The sequence below is a fragment of the Antechinus flavipes genome, chromosome X (genome assembly GCF_016432865.1).
Source record: "Antechinus flavipes isolate AdamAnt ecotype Samford, QLD, Australia chromosome X, AdamAnt_v2, whole genome shotgun sequence".
NCBI classification, from domain to species: Eukaryota; Metazoa; Chordata; class Mammalia; order Dasyuromorphia; family Dasyuridae; genus Antechinus; species Antechinus flavipes.
The window spans coordinates 83,507,211-83,526,320 of NC_067404.1; the positions used below are offsets into that span (position 1 = coordinate 83,507,211).

General features: G+C 46.9%; 1 long non-coding RNA gene across 1 annotated transcript; it reads right to left on the minus strand.

The window, feature by feature from the left end:
- Positions 1-16,290: 16,290 nt before the first annotated feature.
- LOC127543029 (uncharacterized) lies at positions 16,291-17,171 on the minus strand. Its single transcript, XR_007949115.1, has 2 exons — positions 17,055-17,171; positions 16,291-16,930 (listed from the first exon to the last, which is right to left on the minus strand). It is a non-coding gene; the product is annotated as an uncharacterized LOC127543029 (long non-coding RNA).
- Between the last annotated feature and the right edge of the window lie 1,939 nt (positions 17,172-19,110).

Consider the following 19,110-nt stretch of genomic DNA (forward strand, 5'->3'; position numbering starts at 1 on the left):
GCCAGTAAGGCCTGACAACCAGCAGCCTTTTTCCTCTTACTGAACTAGGCTCCTTGGCTGATGACTTCCCTCAGTTGCTGTGGTCCGTAGCTTCCTCCTGGCTCCTTCTGTGGCCCTCCTTATGTTATGATAGCATGGATTAGAGTGATTGCTGGCTCTCTTGGCTCCTCTGGGTGAGAAGAGAAGCTCCCTTTCTTAGAATGGGATCTGGTTCTCTAGGCCATAGAGGCTAGATCTGGAGATCTATGTAGCCGAGGCCGTATAGGCCATAGAGCCTAGATCTGGAGATCTATATAGCCCAGGCCGTATAGGCCATAGAGCCTAGATCTGGAGATGTAGCCTTCTAGTGGCCAGCATGGGGCTCTGGAAACAGCCGGCCCCTACTAAGTGTTTGTGGAATTGGCTTTTGTTGAAAGTCCCAGCCCCCAGCTCAGCTCTCCGAGCCATCCGAGGCACCGAGGTTCGGAGAGCTTGTTCTCCTGCCCGCTTTTATGAGACGAGGCTGACAGCAGCTTCTGGAGTTTGGGGCTCTCTTTCCTGCACTAATTGGTAGAGTGCCACTGGGGGCTGCCTGAGAGACAATTTTCTGAAAAGCAGGCATCTCTAGCCTGTCAGCTCCTGCCTCCCACAGCCTGTTCTGTCTCTGCTTTGGGTCTCCCTGGGGTGGGCTGCAGACATGGAGGGGGGGGGTTTCTACAACATTTGGAGTCATAATGAAGCACCTCAAAGACTGTTTCTCTTCCTCCTCAGTGTAACGCCTTCCTACTCAGCTTTCCACCCCCTTCGTAGAGTGTTTGTGTACCTGGAATCGTTTCTTAGCTGGCAGATGCAGCTTTAGAAAATACAACGGCACAGTGGGCAGATTGCCTGAGACCTGGGATGGAATCGTTGCTCTGCTCCTGAGTTGTGGCTCAGTGACCTTGGGCAAACTGCTTAAACTTTCTGGGCTTCAGTTTCCCTATCTGTAAAATGGAGTTGAATTGACTTGTAACCCTCACCTCGCGGGGGCGGGGTTATGAACAAAAGGCCGGAAACAGGCGGGAGCAAACACCTGGCGTCCAGGTCACTGCCCCGGATGACCCTGGCAAGTTTGTTTCTCTCCTTGTGCCTCAGTTGCCTTCTTTTTCCCATGAAGGGCTTGGACTAAATGGCTTTGGAGGTCCCTTCAAGCTGGAGAGCTATAATCCTAGGATCCCTGGCCACATATTTAGGGAAGCCTGTGGGACATCTTCCTGAGGTTATTCCGGTCAAAGGGCATTTCTACAATCTCTGTCTACATATCCCAGTATCTAGGGTTGGACATTTGCCCACTCCCAAGTTCCAGTTGTCTCTGGCTGCTCCATCCCCGGCCCTTTGGGAGTCACAGGATGCAAAGGGGAGTGGGAGCCCTGAGTTCACTCCTGGCTCCATCCCCGGCGCTTGCTGTGGACTTGGCAGAATGGATGGGGTCAGGAAGACCTGGGTCTGAATCCTGCCTCACATACTGACTAGCTGAGTGATTCTGGGCAAGAGAGTTAAGCCCTTTGGGCTGGCTCAGTTTCTTGATATGGAAAATGAAGGATTGCGTTTGCTGTTCTCTAAGGTTCCATCTAGTTCTAAGTCTATGGTCCTTTGATCTCATGGGCCGGATGGCTTCTGGGCCACGGTATTGCCATCCATCCATCTGTCTGTCAGGGGGCATCCTGGGGCTGCTCTACCCAATGGGTGCCAGTGTCCAAGCTAATTCTTTGCCCAGCTTCACAGCCAGTCAACAGGCATCAATTAACCATCTGTCGAGAGCCGGGGATACAAAGAAAGACAAAAGAAAACCTCCCTTGTTTAGAGGAACACAGCGAGCTAAGTTTGTACGAGGTACAGTCAGGGCAACTAGAAGGTAATTTCAAAGGGAAGGCATGAGCAATGCAGCAGGAGGGGGTGGGGAGGTATAGTGCCAGGAAGGCCTCTGCACAAGGTAGGATTTGAACTGAGTCTTGAAGGAAGCCACAAAACTGAGGGGAGGGCTTGGAGAATGAGAGACAGCCATTGAAAATGTACAGGCAGATTCTGGAGTACATTTTGGAGCCATGTCCAAAGGGCTCTCAAACTGAGCATCCCTTTGATCCGGCAGTCCCTCTACTGGAGCTGTATCCCAAAAAGATCTTAAAGGAGGAAAAGGGATCCACGCATGAAAAAATGTCTGTAGCAGGCCTTTGCTTAGTGGCAAGGAACTGGAAACTGAGTGGATGCCCATTGGTTGGGGAATGGCTGAATAAGTGATGGGATATGAATGTAATGGAATATTATTGTTTTATGAGAAAGAATGATTAGGTGGATTTCAGAAAAAACTGGAAAAGACTTACATAAGCTGATGCTGAGTGCAGCGAGAAGACCCAGGAGATCATTGCACAAGGTAACAGCAACAGTGTCTGGTGATCAGCTTTGATGGACTTAGCTTTTCTCAGCGATACAGTGATCCAAGACGATTCCAAAAGACCTGAGGTGGAAAATGCTGTCCACATCCAGAGGAAAAACTATGGAGTCTGAATGCAGATAGAAGCAGATTATTTCCATTTGGGTTTTTTTCCCCCTTTTTCATGGTTTTCTCCTTTTGTTCTCATTTCCCCCCCCAAATAACTGACGTGGAGTATGTTTAATACGACGATACGTGCACAATACTATCAGATTTGTTGCTGTCTTGGGGAGGGGGGCAGGGATGGAGAAAAAAAATTAAGAACTCAAAATCTTATCAGAGTGGATGTTGACAACTATGGGTACATGTAATTGGAAAAAATAAAATACTATTAACTGGGAAAAAGAAGAAAAAAAGAAGAAAATGCACAGGTAAGAGATGAAGGACTGTGTTCAAGGAATAGCGAGGAAGTCAGTGTAACTGGATTGTAGAATGGAAGGAGGGTGCAAGAAGACTGCAAAAGTAGGCAAGGGCGGAGGCTTTCAAAGCTCTGAGTATTTTCTATTTGAGCCTGAGTGAGAGGGAGCCCTTGCAGTTAACTGAATAGTAGTCTCCTGTGCTTTAGGAAACTCTTGTTGACAGCTGAGTGGACAGTAGGCCTGGAGTGGGGAGAGACTTCAGGCAGGCCCATGGGTAGCTTGGAAGAGGGAAGAGGTTGGGAGCTTTTACTGAACCCTGGAAAGATAAGGATGATTGCTGGAGCTTTCCCATGTCCCCCTGGGGCATTGATGGTGCAGGCTCATGTCCTCATTTGAATAGAAAAGACAGGAAGGGGGACATTCTTAAGGTCACAGAACTCTTGACCTCCCCTTGAATCAAGCAGGCCTTCTGGTCGACCAGTCTTTGGCAGTATAATTTGACGTGCCATTGGTGGAATTGCATGCCAGTCAATAGCCAAGGTGGGAGGAATCTAGAGATGGGGCCTAATCACAATGCAGATTAGGAAGAACTGGATTCCAGTCTTGCCTCAGCTACTCATTAGTTGTGTGACCCTGGGAAACCCTCAGTTTCCTCATCGGTAAAGTGGAGCTAACAAATAGCCCCTATCTCAGAGGGCCAAATGTGATGAGAGAAAGCTCTTTCCAAACTTTATAGGACCTCGGGAGTGCTGGGAGCAGTAGCAGCAATAGCAGTAGCAGCAGCAGTAGTAGTAATCATGGCAGTAGTAGTAGTCCAGGCCTTCCTCACCTCTTGCCTATATTATTGCAGAAGCAGCTGCCACCACCAGTAGCAACAGTGACAACAGAGGAACAACAACAGGTAGCTGGGTGGCTCATCGATTAGAGCACTGGGCCTGGAGTCAAGAAGACCTGACTTCAAATCTAGCCCCAGGCATATCCTGACTGCTGGAAGGGGGGCAAATCAGTTAATCTGTGTTGACCTCAGTTTTCTCACCTGCAAAATGGGGCTAATAATCTCACCTACCTTCCTTGTGAGAATGAAATGAGATCATCTTTATAAAAGGGCTTAGCACCTGGCCTTAGCACATATAACTGCTTATTTCCTTTCGCAATAGCTTCTTCATTGAACTCCCTGCCTCAAATCTCTCCCCCTTTCAGTCTATACATTTTCTTGCCAAAGGGATTTTCCTTAAGCACAGATCTGACCATAATAAAAGAGAGACTCGTGGCTAATGAGCATCTGAGTCAGGATGCAAACCCGAGTCTTGACTCGAATTCAGCATTCTAGCCACTAAACCACCTAGCTGCCCAAGTCATTTCCCTATTCAACCAACCCCAATTACTCCCAATTGCAGGTGGGACAAAATGGAAACTCTTCTGTTTAGCTCTCCAATTCCATTCCCAACCTGGTCCCGACCTTCCTTTCCAGTATCCCCTCCTGTACACTGTGATGCATCCTCACCGGCCTGATCAGATCATAGCCTCCATCTCCCACCTCCCTGCCTTTGCAGTGGCCATCCTCCCTGACGAGCATGCCCTCCCCTCTTCCCTTCCGGGAATCCCTCTCTTCCCTAAGAGGCAGATCAGAGACTATCTACTGCAGCAACACATAGCTAACTTGAATCTAGCTGGATGATTGTGGGCAAATCATTTTATTTTCAGCTCACTTTCCTTATTTGTAAAAAGGTGCAAAGACAGCACTTACTTCCCATGGTTGTTGGTACTTTGCAAACCTTCAGGTACCATAGAAATGCTCAGTATGACTGCCCGGAGTGGTTTGGGGCTCACTCTGCCCTGATCCCCTGCACAGGAAGGCACATCTTAGTGATCTGTTTGCTCTTTCCAACTTGGAAGGGGAGAAGCTCACTATGATTTCTTTCAGAGCTCCATTTTTACTTTTTTTAAAATTTTTGATGAGCTCTTTATATTGTCATAGTTATGGGATATCTTGTTTTCTGGATACACTTTCCCCCCAGATGCACTTGTTTTTCTGGATACACTTGTTTGTTTTCTGGACACACTTTCCTTTCTGGCTTTTGGTAACAGTTTCTCTTGCTTCTTATCTTATTTCCCTGACACCTCCTTGTTCTACTCCCTAACTATAGGCATTTCTCAGAAGTTTTATCCTGCCAGCTTCTCTTCTCTCTGTGTACCAAAGCTTCTTAATCTGGAGTCCATGTACTTAAAAATATTTTTATAACTTGATTTCATTGCAGCAAGATAACTGTATAAATATGTCTACATAGATTGGCTTTAATATGTCTTTCAACGTATTTAACATGTATTGGTCAACCTGCCATCTAGGGGAGGGGATGGGGGGAAAGAGGGGAAGATTTGGAACAGGTTTTGCAAGGGTCAGTGTTGGAAAATTACCCATGCATTTGTCTTGTCAATAAAAAGCGTTAATTAAAAAAAAAAAAACAAAACAAAAAACAACTTGATTTCAATATACATAATCCTGTGGATTTTACTATCTCCATTTAAAACCATTATTTTGAGAAAGGGTTCATAACTTCCCCCAAATGGCAGAAGGGATCTGGGATATGAAAGCTGACATACCCTCTCTCTCCACCATCTTTCCTGATAACTTCTTCAGCTCCCAGCGGATCTAACTATGATATTTATGCAGATGACTCCCAGTTCTCTATATATTGTCCCAGAATATCTCCTAAGCTTTAATCCTGGGTCACCGGTCGCCTATTGGACATCTCAAACTAGATGTTCTGCACATGTTCAAAACTTCCCCCCGCTCCCAGTCCTTCCTCTTCCAAATATCAGAGACACAACTCCTCTTCCAGGCTCCCAGAGGGTTAACCTCCATATTGTCCCGGAGTCCTTGTTCTTCCCACCCCACATTTCCAGTCAGTTGCCAAAGCTTGCTGTGTCTAACTCTGTGATATCTTTCCATCTGAGCCTTTCTCTCTATTCATGCAGCTCCCACCTTATTGCAGCTCTCAACAACAGCCCCTAATTAGGAGTCTTCCCAGCCTCAAGTTTGTCACTATTCCACTCCAGCTCACACAGTTCCACCGAAGTGATTTGCCTTGGTTCAGGTTTGACCATATGACTCCCTTCCTCGATAAACTTCAGTGGCTTCTTATTGCCCCTGGGATAAAATATAAAATTCTCTTTTTAGCTTTTAAAGCTCCCTACGAGCTGGTCTCCACCAATCATGATGCTCTTCCTGCACAATTTGATCCAACCAAGCTGGTGATCTCTTTATTCCTTACGTGTAAATCTCCCCGGCCCATTTCTGTGCCTTTGCACTGGTCCTTCTTTATCCCCTTCCCTTCGCCACCAGCCCAGGGAGTCCCTCTGTTCTTCTGTAATGCAGCTCAAACCTCAGCTTCAGCATGACAGCTTTCCTGTTTCCCTCCAAATGTAGTTAGCTCAGATTTTGACCACCTTGCCTTTCTTTGTACTTATTCGCTTGACATTTATGCCGACTTCTTTGTGTATTTGCTGTCTCTTTCATTCAAATGTCAGCTTACTGTGAGGAGAGATCGCTTTCTTCTTCAGACTTGTATTCCAGTGTCTAGCATGGTGTCTGGCGCATGGCAGGGCCTTACTAAATGCTTATTGATTATGTATACATCTAATGTATTTAACATATACTTTAACATATTTAACATGTATGGGACGACCTGCCATCTGGGGGAGGGGGTGGGGGGAAGGAGGGGAAAAGTTGGAACAGAAGGTTTTGCAAAGGTCAATATTGAAAAATTACCCATGCGTATGTTTTGGAAATAAAAAGCTATAATAAAAAAAATAAATGCTTATTGATTGATTGACTTTCTTGGTTCTGGTTATTTCTCTCTGCATCAATTTAAATTCAAATGCAGATGTTCCTAGATCTCTACGAATTCTTCACATCCCTCATTTCTTACTTCACAACAACTTGACATTACATATATACTATAATTTGTTCAACTGGGTCCCAACCAATGAACATTCACTTTGTTTTGCGTTGGCTTTGGTTTTTCTATCACAAAACGTTACTTTGAATATTTTGAATCGCTCTTCGGAATCACTTTTGTTTCAGCCTTTCACCTGCCTTCTGCCTATGTATCTATTTTCTCCTTAATGCATTTTATTGCGATCTTTTGTTTTTATGTTGACCAAATTTCCTCCTATATTCCTCTCCCCGCCATTCCCAGAGCAAATACATTATTTTTAAAGGAAGACAAAAAGAAAAAAAGCATAATTCATTAATATATATTTTTAAAAATCTAACAATATTTATATATGTTCCACATTTGGTCCCCTCCTCCCCTACTTCTGCAATGGAGTATGTATATGCATGTGTGTGTATGTGTGTGTTCTCATATGTCCTCCTGGTGGATGGATTTATATTCTGTGGTCTTAGAGCGTTCATTTTGATGACTTTATGGTGATTGTTCTTTCCATTTCTATTGTAGTCACTGTGGCAGCTGCTTTCTTGGCTCTGTTGCCTTCCCTTTGCATCAGTTCACAGAAGTGTTTTTATGATATTTGTTTCTTACAGCAGAGTTATATTCCGTTACGTTCATGTATCACAATTTGTACTGCCAGTCTTCAATCGATGGGAATATACTTTCTTTCCTGTTCTTTCTACTACAAAAAGTGCTGTTCTAAGTATATATATGGAGCCTTCATGTTTTATTAATGACCTCCTTGGACTATGTACCTTGCAGTAAAATTTCTGGACCAAAGGGTATTTTTGCCACCCCTTAAAATTTTTTTTTTTTATCATAGCTTTTTATTGACAAAATATACGCATGGGTGATTTTTCAACATTGACCCTTGCAAAACCTTCTGTTCCAACTTTTCCCCTCCTTCCCTTCACCCCTCCCCTAGATTTGCCACCCCTTTTTGTAATTTCATATTGTTTTCCAAAAAATGGCTGTCCTAATTCACAAGTCTACGAACCCTCTATCAGCCTATCTTTCCACAACCCCTCCAACACCATTTCCAGCTTTCTGTCATCTTTGTCACCTTGCCGGCTTTGCTGTAAAACCTCAAGGTTGTCTTGATGTGCATTTCCGTATTATTGGTGATTTCACTCTTCCTTTCACCTGAGAAAAATTTGCAGTTCTTCTTTTGACAAGTGTTTGTTCCTATCCTTTGACCACTGGTATATTGAGGAACAACTTAGGCTCTTCAATATTTCGGTTAGGTGCCTCCATGTCTTAGATGCCAAATCTCTCATCGAGAGATTGTTCTAAATATTCTTTTCCATTCAACTTCTTCCCTCTTTACCCGAGATGCAGTACTTTTGTTTGTGCAGAAGCCTTTTCATTTTATATAATCAAAAAGATCTCTTTTCTCTTTTTCTAATTGCCTCAATTCCTTGTTTTGGTTGATATTCATCTCCTGACCACAGCTCTGAAAGGTAGGTGATTTGTTTCTCTTCTAATGTTTTCGGTCATATTGTCTTTATGATTCAGTGTGTGTATTCATTTTGAATTTGTCGCAGGATACGGCAGAAGCTATTGTCACAAATCTAATTTCTGCCAGGCTGCTTTCCAGTTTTCCCAGCAATTCTTCTCAAATAGAGAATTCTTTCCTAAGTCACTTGTGTGTCTTTATTTTATTGACCCCTGGGGTATTAAGTTCCATTATTTCTGAATCTCTTTAGTCTAGAATATTCCATAACTGTACGTTTCTATTGTTTAACCAATCCCAAATGGTTTTGAAGACTGCTGCTTTAGAATGTGCTTCGAGGTCTAGAAATACTATTCTCTCTTTTCCCATCATTTCCATTGATATGTTCGATCTTTTCTTCCTTCAAATTAATTTTGTTATTATTATTTTGTCAAATTCTATAAAGCATCCCTTTGACAGTTTGATGGGTATAGCATTAAAACTCTAAGTTAACTTTGGGCGTTTGTTATTTTTGTTATATCGACAGGATCCCGTCATGAACACTGTACTTAGTATTTTCCCCTCTAAACACTTCCTCTTTCCCCCTTCTTTATTACTGTAGAAGGTGCCATCACAGTCTCCATCTCTCACGCTCCCAACCTTGGCGTCGTCCCGGACCCCTCACTACCTCTCCCGTCTCTCCCCTTGTATTCAAACTCAATTTCACCTTTGCAACATCTCAAATATGCCCCCTTTTCCCTCCAACACTGCTGTCACTCCGGTCCATGCCCTCGTCACCCTGCCACCGCACAATAGCCAGCCGGTGGGGCTGCCTGCCTCAAGTCTCTCCCAACTCCAATCCATCATGGTCTCAGCTACTAAAGGGATTTTCCTAAGTCACCCCTTGTACAAAATAAATTCCAGTGGCTCCTGATAGCCTTCAGGATCAAATACGAGATGCTCTGGTTGGCATTCAAAGCCCCTGCCCCCTCCTTCCTTTCAAGGCTTCTTCCACCTCACTCCCTGATATGCAGTTTTTGATCCAGTGAACCCGGTCTCCTGGCTGCTCCCCAAACAAGCCCCTTCATCTCTTGGCACTGGACATTCTCCCTGGCTGTCCTCTGGGCCTGTTCTCCCTCCTCATCTCTGCCTTCTGGCCTTTTCCAAGTCTTAACTAAAATCCCATTTTCTATGGGAAGCATCATCTCCCAAGCTCTCTTAATTCTAGGGCCTTCCCTCTGTTCCTCATTTCCCACATGTCCCATATAGAGCTTGCTTTGTCTTGAACCTGAGGATCGGACGGGACGCCCGAGGTCTTCCCCAAGACCGCCTCAATGATAATCGCTGACAAACTGTTATCCGGCCACTGCTAGCTCCTCGTTTGTGGAGGAAGTATGGAAAAGAGAGAAGACAAAGGGTACTTGTTTTGGATGGGAGATAGCAGAGGCCAGGAGGAAGCACTCTGGATTGGGAGTCTAAGGATTGGAGTTCAGACCCCAGGCTTTGACCAGATTGTGTGACCTGAGGCAAGTCATTTCTCATTTAGGGGTCCCAGTCACAAAAGGAGGAGGGGACTCCAGATATCTGGGTTCTGACTGTTCACAGCATCTCATACCTGGACAATTTTCAAAGTGCTTCCTTTTTGAGCTCATTTCATTCCTGGTAAACTCCTAGGAGATAGTTAGGACAGGGGCCAGAATGCCCATTTTACAGAGAAGACTGAAGCTTGGGGAGTCATGGGGAGACTGCATCTGGAAGGGATCTTGGACATCATTTCAGTCAGCAAGAATCAGAGCGCCCTGTTCTGAGTCAAAGTTCAAATAATCCCCCCTTGAATCAGATTCTCTCAGTGCCTAAACTTCCTCATGTTTGTATGGTAAGGACTGTTAGATGTTGGATTAATTTTAGCTTTGCCACTATGGACCTACTGTGTGTCCAGGCCTAGTGCACACCCGGTCTGAGGGATTTAAAGCCCATACGACTCCTGCTCTGAAGTCCTCTGGCTCATTTGCTCTCAACAGGAATGGGGTGCAGGGGCAGTCTGATTGTGGTGCGTTTGGAGGCTGAGGATTTGGCTTCAAGCGGGGGCCTGGCGGGGAGAGACTTCCAGCTTGTGTGAGCTTGGCCAAATCTCTTCCTCTCTCTGGGACTCAGTTTACTCTTTTGAAAGCTGAGGAGAGTGATCTGGTGGTTGCCTTAGTTTCCTTCATCTGTGGATCCTCTAGGGAGGGAAACAGAAAAGGGGCAGTCTCTTACCCCCCATCCCTCTGGTTTGTTCTTCTCAGACTTGTTGTTCTGAGTAGAGTTCTGGAGCAAAGGCTCTGAGAAAAAGACAGTTGGTACAAGTGTTAAGTCACCCAGTCTCTCACGATGGACTCGCCAAGGAACAGACTTTAGTTTCATCATCTGTGCTGAGGAGAGAATAACGCTGGCAGCCTCATGCCACAACGAGGCCACACTATGTGTGTGTGTGTGTGTGGGGGGGGGGCTGTGGCTGGCAGAGCACGTGACCTGCTTTTTAGTCCCTGCTCGCTCAGTCTTGGGCACGTGACTTCCTCGGCTACCTTGCCTGGGAAAGGAAGAAGCCGGATTAGTCGATTTCAAAATCCTTTCTGGCCCCAACACCCCTTGGTTCTGGCAGATCCATAAGCTGCAGCTATCTCTTTGCCAGGAGTCACGGTCCTCCAGCTGCCCTGGCATTTCCACCCCATGGCTCAACTCCTCGAATTTCACTCTTTCCTAACTACTCCTGCTCTTGGAGGAGGGCTGAGGTGTCCACCTCTGGGGCCTGGGCTGAGCTTGGTCTCTTACCAGTCAGCCTCTGCTCTATTCCCCTTTACTCCGGCTTGGCCGTGGGGTCTGCCTATGTCCTCTGGAACAGTCTGCCCGTCCCCCCTCCCGTGCTGCTGTGGATATGCAGTAGGTCACTAGAGACTGAGTTAGAATTAGTTGAGACAAAGGAGGAAATGAAAAGGTCTGAGCTCGGAAAGGCGTTTGCTCCGTGGCTAGGACAGGCCAAGTGAAGACACTGCCAGGGACTCACTAAACAGAACGCGGATGTTCCCGAAGCTGGGCTTTCTCACAGATCTCCTGTGTCTATACTGCCTGCCCCTGGGACTCATGCCGCCTCTCCCCCACCCCACCCTCAGTCTGGGGAGGGCCTCTGAGAGGTCTTGTCTTCTGGCCTGAATTATTTTCGTTTTTGACTAATTCCCAGGGGAGTGATTCATCGCTGTGGGATGCTTTCCTTGGCCAAGGAATACTCCACCTCCGCATTCCTAGGGTTCCAGGCTCCCCTCCAAACCCAGCAGCCCTGATTTCATTCCCCAGTTTAGTGAATGGCAAAGGCCGGGTCTCTTGACAATGTTGGTGAGTTGGAATTTGCCTTCAGAAGAAGGAAGATCATCCCTTAGACTCTCCAATAGAAAGGACCGGGGTGGGAGAATGGCCCTGGGGAGATGGGAAAGGGGAGCATGGCCCCCTCGGCCCTACCCACAAAACTTCCTTCTTTTGCTGTCTATTGCTGACGGCCCCGGAGCATGTTAGCATGTGGAGATGGCCCTTTACGCGTGGCTTCTTGTTGGGTCATCGTGACGGCCACGTGAGGAAGGTAACACTTGCTGATGTGAAGCAGATCGGTGGCAGGGAGGGACTTCAGTCCGCACCTTCCCGATTTTGGGCTCCCTCTCGAAGCTGGCTTTACCTCAGCAATCACTTGATGAAGCTGAGTGATTACTGGGCAACCTACTTGTCTTGGGTTCGAGTTTAATTCACATTTGGACCTTGGGGCCCTGCGGGGCCCCGGTTACCTAGTCACATTTGCAGTCGGGAGGGCATCCATGAAGAAAAACGTAGAGTTCCTGTCAAGTCCTGGAATATCTGAGTGTGGTGACTGTTGGGGGAATGGAGGGGGCTCTCCATGGGGGTAAACCTCATTGGCTTGGCTCCTGAGGGACAGGATGGAAGCCCAGGATGGCCTGTGGCACACGGGAGCCAGAGTGCAAGTCTACCGAATGACCTCTTGGGGGCCTGTGGCTGTGCTGTGGAACCACTGGTACATAGAGATCCAGAGGAAGTCATGTAACTGAGCTAAGCTGGCCTACTTCTCCCTCCTCCTCCCCAAATTATTTTTCCCAAACTGGTTCTCAGACCAATTTCCCATGGTCACTGTTCCAAACTTTGATCTCCTCAAACCCCATCTTTATTCCCCCCTCCCCATTCTCTCAGCTGAGGGGCTCTTCTCATGAGCTGATGAGCCAATTCAGGCCATTTCCCATGAGCTCCCTCTGCTTTGCTTTTCTATGTACCATAAGCTCTCTCTCTCTTTTTTTAAAATATTTTTCAAAATTATAGCTTTTTATTTCCAAAACATATGCATGGGTAATTTTTCAGCATTGACCCCTGCAAAACCTTCTGTTCCAACTGTTCCCCTCCTTCCCCCCACCCCCTCCCCCAGATGGCAGGTAGTCCCATACATGCTAAAACTGTTAAAGCAGATGTTAAATGCAGTCTATACCATAAGCTCTTGACATTATCTCCCACTCTCTCCTCCTTGCCTCTAGTCCAGTGAATTCAAAGTGAATGCTCTTCAGAGCCGTGTCTGAACAAGCAAGCCTAGCCCCTCCTGTCTTCCTCAGCGGATTGCCCCCACACATCTCCCTCTCTCTGTCTCTCTCATCTTCGTTCCTCCCTATGCTCTCGTTTCTTCTCTGATGTCTCTCCCACTCTAAAAACAAAGCCTCCTTAGGCCCTGGCATCCCACGAGTCACTCTTAGATTTCTGCTCTCACTTCCTAGGAAAAAAAAAAAGCCGTCGGGTGTTCTTCATTTTCCCATCTTCTCCATTTCCTTCTGTCTCCTCCTCTCCCATTGGAGAGAAGTTTTTAAAGACCAAAAAAAGGTTCGCTCCCAAACCTCTAAGGTTATAAGCAACATTCCCCCCCCCCCCACCTTCCCAGAGGCCTCCTGCTTTTTTTCAGGGAAGCGGCAGGAAGAGCCTACTCCTTTTTCTGCTTTGGGGCCAGAGTTCATTTTCGATTGTTGTATTGTTGCTCAGTCCCCTGGTATCATCGTGCCCGGTGTTTGCCCGGTCCACATCAGCTCCTGGCTTTCTCTGCTTCTATATATTCTATATTCTATATAGAAACTATCGTTTCTTCCTTTTTCTGGCATTCCTCTTGCCTCTCCCCCCAGACTTACTCTGAAATACCCAGAACCCTCTCCACTTTGGAAGCTCCAGGGGCCCCTGCCTTTGATTGGCTGCTTCCTGCAGAAAGCTCCAGTTGAAGGAGGATGCCCAGGCCACCTGTTAGTTCCTCTCTAGGCTACACTCATCTCTCCCACTTTCTTCATCGGGCCCTGGCCCAGTACCTCTGGTCCCCTCCACCTTCCTTTTGAGTTGGCACCCCATTAGAATGCCAGCTCCTTGAGGTCAGGGATCCCTGAGTTTAGCACAGTGCCTGGCTCCTAGTAACCCTTTAATCACCACTTTTTGGACTCGCTGACTGGGTCTGGGCCAGAAATTAGCTAACCCGTCTCTCGTTATTGGCCATCTCCTTTGCTCCCACAGAAAGTGCCAGGAGAAACATTACAGTGCTTTGTGGAGCTTTGCTTTGTGCCAAGCACATCTTACATGCCAGATCAGATGAACTTTGCGCAGTCCTCCCCTTTGCTGAGCTCTCTGCAGCCTTTGACCCTGTCAATCACTTTTTTCTCCCAGAGACTGTCTTCCCTCTAGGTTTTTCTGCCACTGCTTCTTGTTTCCCCCCCTCCTCGTCCAACTGTTCCTTCTCCATCTTGTTTTCGGAACTTCACGTCTGTCTTACCCACTGACCATGGGAGTCCCTAAAGACTGGGTCCTGGGCCAGTTCTAAAAGCAGAATTGGGAGTACCTGCTTGACAAGTATTCACTGAGAGAGGATTGTGAAAGTTGCTCTAATACCTTAAGGCCTTGGGGCTCTGAGCTTGGATAGGCCAAAAAGGTAAGTAACTCCTCTCTCCAGACCAAGAATAAAAAGTTGGCATCTAGACCATCAAAAGTTCAGAGTACTCATAATCTTCTCTTCTCCCACTCTAAAAGGACTTTATAAACTTTCAGTTCTCATCCCTGTGCAGGCTAGCGTCCCTTCTGAGGGCCAGGCCCGCACCCTGCACTGCCTGGTGGCCATCTTGATCTGGATGGATTGCAGCCATCTCAAACTCAACAACTTCAAACCCGAGCTCTTTTTCCTTCCCCCAAACCCGTTCTGTCCCTAAATCGCCCCGCTCCTGTTGAGGGTATTGCAACCTTCCCTGGCCCTCAGGTTCATGACCTAGGGATCATCCTTAACAGCTCACTGTCTCTCACCTACCATATGCAATCGCAAGTTCATCTCTGCAGCATCTCCCAAATATGCCTCTTTCTCCCTCCAATGTGCCACCGCTCTGATACAGGCCCTTATCACCTCATATGGAGAATTTTGCCACGGACCGCTGGGTGTGGGGGACTCCATTTGCTTCAGGTCTCTCTCCACCCCAGTCTCCATCGGTTATCAGAGTGATCTCCCAAAGTCACTTTGCCATAGACTACTAGGTGTGTGTGTGTGTGGGGCTTCTTATTCCTGATTGTTATTCCTCCTCCATTCTCACTGCCTCTTCTTAAATCCTTAATCTACTTCAAGACTCGGCTCAAGCGCTGCCTCCATATGTGAAGCCTTTTCCTCTTGACTCTTCCCCACCCTGCTGTGGATCTGTAGACCTTCTGGATCCAGCTCTAGAGGGCTCTCTGCATACGCCCCACTCTGATGGAAGCCCCATTGCTCGTCCATCTTTGGACCCCGGTGCTTAGGAGAGCGGCAGCACAGAGGCAGATCTTCCCCGATGCTTGATGTTCTTGTATGTCTGAGGAGCAATCTTCCTTCATTGAATCCCGGCTGATAAGCTGGAAGGAAGCTCAGGGGCCATCGAGGACAGCTCCCACACTCGACATGGGAAGCAAGGGAAGCTAGGGGATGCGAGGGGACTGGCCCACCAAGTATCAGGGCTGGGATTTGAGATGCCAGAACTAGTATTCATTACATCGGGGCAATCCTGAGAATGAGAGAACCTAAGAGATGTGGGAATGAAAGCTCCCAGAATGCCACTGACCAGTCATGGTGCCTTAGGCACATCCTTGCAACAACTGGAGGCTGTGCCTGCTAGATGTATGAATATGGACAAGTCCATTTGCCTCTTGGGGCTTCACATTCTTTCCCTGTAATATGGAGATAGTAGTCCTCTGATTGATCTCCCAGGCTGGCTGGGGAAACATCTGGGAGCCCTTCCAGGGGATTTGCCCAGGCCTGGCTCCACATGACCTGCCTGGAGAGCTTTGGACTCTGGGGATCACATCCTGTCCACTCTTACCTCCTTGGCTTGTGTTAGCCAATTCTGGCCTGGCTCTTCTCCTGCCTCCCTCAGTCTCCTTTGCTGCCTCTTTAAGAGTATGTGTGTCCCTTGTGCACAAATGTTTGTGGCAGCCCTTTTTGTAGCAGCAAGGAACTGGAAACTGAGTGGCTGCCCATCAGTTGGAGAATGGCTGAATAACTTGTGGTATATGAATGTGATGGGATATTATTGTTCTGTAAGAAATGACCAACAGGACGAATATAGAGAGACCTGGAGAGACTTACATCAACTGATGCTGAGTGAAATGAGCAAGACCGGGAGATCATTGTACATGGCAACAGCAAGATTATACAACGATCAATTCTGATGGATGTGGCTCTCTCCAACAATGAGATGATCCAAAACAGTTCTAATTGTTCAGTGATGAAGAGAGCCATCTACACCCAGAGAGAGGACTGTGGGAATTGTGTGGACCACAACATAGCATTCTCACTCTTTTTGTTGTTCGCTTGCATTTTGTTTTCTTTCTCTTTTTTTTTCTTGTCTGATCTGATTTTTCTTGTGTAGCAATTGTATAAATATATATACATATATTGGATTTAACATATATTTTTACCATGTTTAACATATATCAGATTACTTGCCATCTAGGGGAGGAGGTAGGACAAATAAGAGAAAATATGGAACACAAGGTTTTGCAAGGGTCATTGTTGAAAAATTATCCACAAATATGTCTTGAAAATAAAAAGTTTTAATAAAAATAAAAAAGAACTGTTTTGACTGCATCCCATAAAAAAAAAAAGTATGTGTGTCCAAGGCTTGGTCTGGTCCTGCTTCTTACTGGATTTCCAAATGATCAGCTTTGGGAATGTAATAGGATCACAGGGATTGGAACTGGAAAAGGGCCCTTAGTGATCACTCAGATCAAAGCCCTTGTTTTCTGGAGGCTCAAAGAAAGGAAGATTCATCCAATGCCATTGGAATTATCCACCTCTCCATTCATCAGCAAGAACTTCAGAAGGGCTAACCGTGTGCTAGGCATTGCGCTCCCATCTTTTTACCCCAGCACAGTGAGCCACCCTTTTTTGCTAACAGATCGAACCTCCCACTCTCGTACCCGTGGCTATTCCAAACTTTCTTGTTTCTTCTCAATCCTCAACAGCTCCCACTCTCTCAATTGGGAGCAAATGCTGTAGACTTAACTTCTCTTCTCCCTCCATTTGCTCCCACGTGGTGACCTCCTCAGCTCTCCTGCAGTAGATTCTCCCCACTAAGCAAAGGATTTTCAGGTGATTTATCCAGTCCTAACCTCTCTCGGAGCTCTGCTGTTCAGCTGCCCAGTGGACATCTCCGAGTGAAAATCCTGCCGACATCTGCAGGATCATAAACACGAAATGTCTTTTTCTTTTCTCCAAACCTTCCCCCTTCACGATCCTCCCACTCACCGGAGCCCACAGCCTCACTGTGTCTCTTGACCCCTCTCTCTTCCCCACTTACCACATCTCTCTACTTGTATAGCTGCCACACCAAGGCAGACCCTTATCAGCTCTCTGCTGGACTATTGTGATCCAGCTGGTCTCTCCTGCACTCGATTGCCAAAGAGCTTTTCCTAAAGGATGATTGGGTTCTTTCCCCCTTCACGGTGAGCTCCAGGGACTCCCTGTCCCTCTCAAGAGATCTCCTATCTTTCCATCAGCCTCCAAAGCTCTTCGTCATCACACCCCTTTGGACTTGTCCAATCTTCTTACACTTCCCTGCCCTCTAGGTATACGATATGCTCACTTGCTGTTCCATCTCTCCTTGCCTCATCTTTGCAATGACTGTACCCTATGCTTGATGTGCCCATTCTTCTCACCTTGACCTTTTAGCTTTCTTCTGTGGTTTGGCTCAAGTACCACCTTGTGCAAGAGGCCTTTGCTAGTCCTTTGAGATCACTTGCTTTGTACTCTGTATCTTGTACAGAACCAGTTATTTACACACAACCTCCAGCTCTCACCCTACAATGTGAGCTTCTTGAGCATAAGGGCTGTGTCTTTGCCGTTCTTTGTCTTTTCCGAAGCGAGCATAGTGCCTGGCACACAGTAGGTGTTTCATATGTGCTTAAAGACAGACGAAATGCTGTGGATACAAAGAAAGGCCCAGACTCTGGTGCTGGTCTCCTAATGGGGAACGTGGCATTCAGCCAAGCAGGTGATCTCCCTGAACTTCTCCTGACTCAGAAAGGAGACTCAGCAAAAGACTGATGCACACAGGGAAGTCTCATTTGGTTCCCTCCTCCTCCCCTCCAGGGGAGTAGATAAGAAACCACATGTCGCACAGCTAGAACTCGCCATCTGGAACTCCCCCCTTTGTGGTCACCTAAACTGGGGGAGAGGGACAAGAAGAGAATCTGCTTCCTCCTGCCCTGCACTGACACTCAGTTCCAGTGACCCTTCCCTTTGAACAAATAATTGTAGTGGAGCAAAACCAATCAACCCATTGGCCGTGTCTGAAAAGATGTGCTTCCTGCCTGACGGAATTCAGAGGGCAGGAGCCCGCTCTGGGTGTCAGGGCCCTTGGTTGCTGCCCTGGTGAGAGCTCAGTACAATCTCCAGGTTCCCCTGGGGCCTCTGGGAGCAAATATAGCCTTTTCTGCTCGGCAGGTAAAGCCCCTTCCAATATAGCTCAAAGCTGTCTTGCCAGACTTCCTTCATTACTCTTTGCTCTAGTCAAACTGACCTTTTCTTTATTCCCCATACACTTCACTGCAAGCCTCGGCTCCCCCCTAAGAGTGATCGGAGAAAGTGGCACTGAGCCTGGCACTCTAAAACAGAGTGCCCCAAGACTGGAGCTATTTGTGGGGAGCAGTTCATTCTAGCTCACCAGCCCTTTCCAAGATGGGAGAAAGGAGTGGCCGGTCTCTAGAAAGCCGCCTCTGAAGGCCTTTCTGGCCCTCTTTCCCCCTCCTCTCCTCAGAGGCAAACCAGGTCACGGAGCCTCTCTCTTCTCCCACCCTCGTGCCTTCTTTAGAGAACTCTCATGAACACGTACATCTTACAGGTGGGCACCCCTTCCCCCATACCTTATGCTTTGTATTTCTTTAGAGTTTCTCTATACTTTGAGAGCCACAACCGGCTCCTCTTTGCCAGCGTGGATCATTCTCCTTGGAGGTTCCTCCACTATCTCCACTCTTTGCTGTCTCTGATGTTTTCCGCAAGGTGAGAGATCTGTTACGATCGTCATGGCCAATGGCGGGCTAGGGAGAATAAAGAAATCCCCTGCAGGAGAGCTGCAAGGGAGACCCCAAAGACTGACCGTCTCTCAGGAACCAGTTCCTTTCTCCTCTACATTCCCAGAGTTCAGAGTCCTTCAAGTTGTCTCCAGAACTGGCGGGTTAACAGGGACACTTATTGCCAGGAATATAGCCCCCCAATCAGTATGCCTCATTTTAGCGTGATTCCATAGGGGTAGTGATTAGAGTGCTATATTTATCTATTAATATACATTTAGTCAACTAGAATTACCCATATTGATACAGATTTGACACACATTATATTTAGGGATAATTAGATAA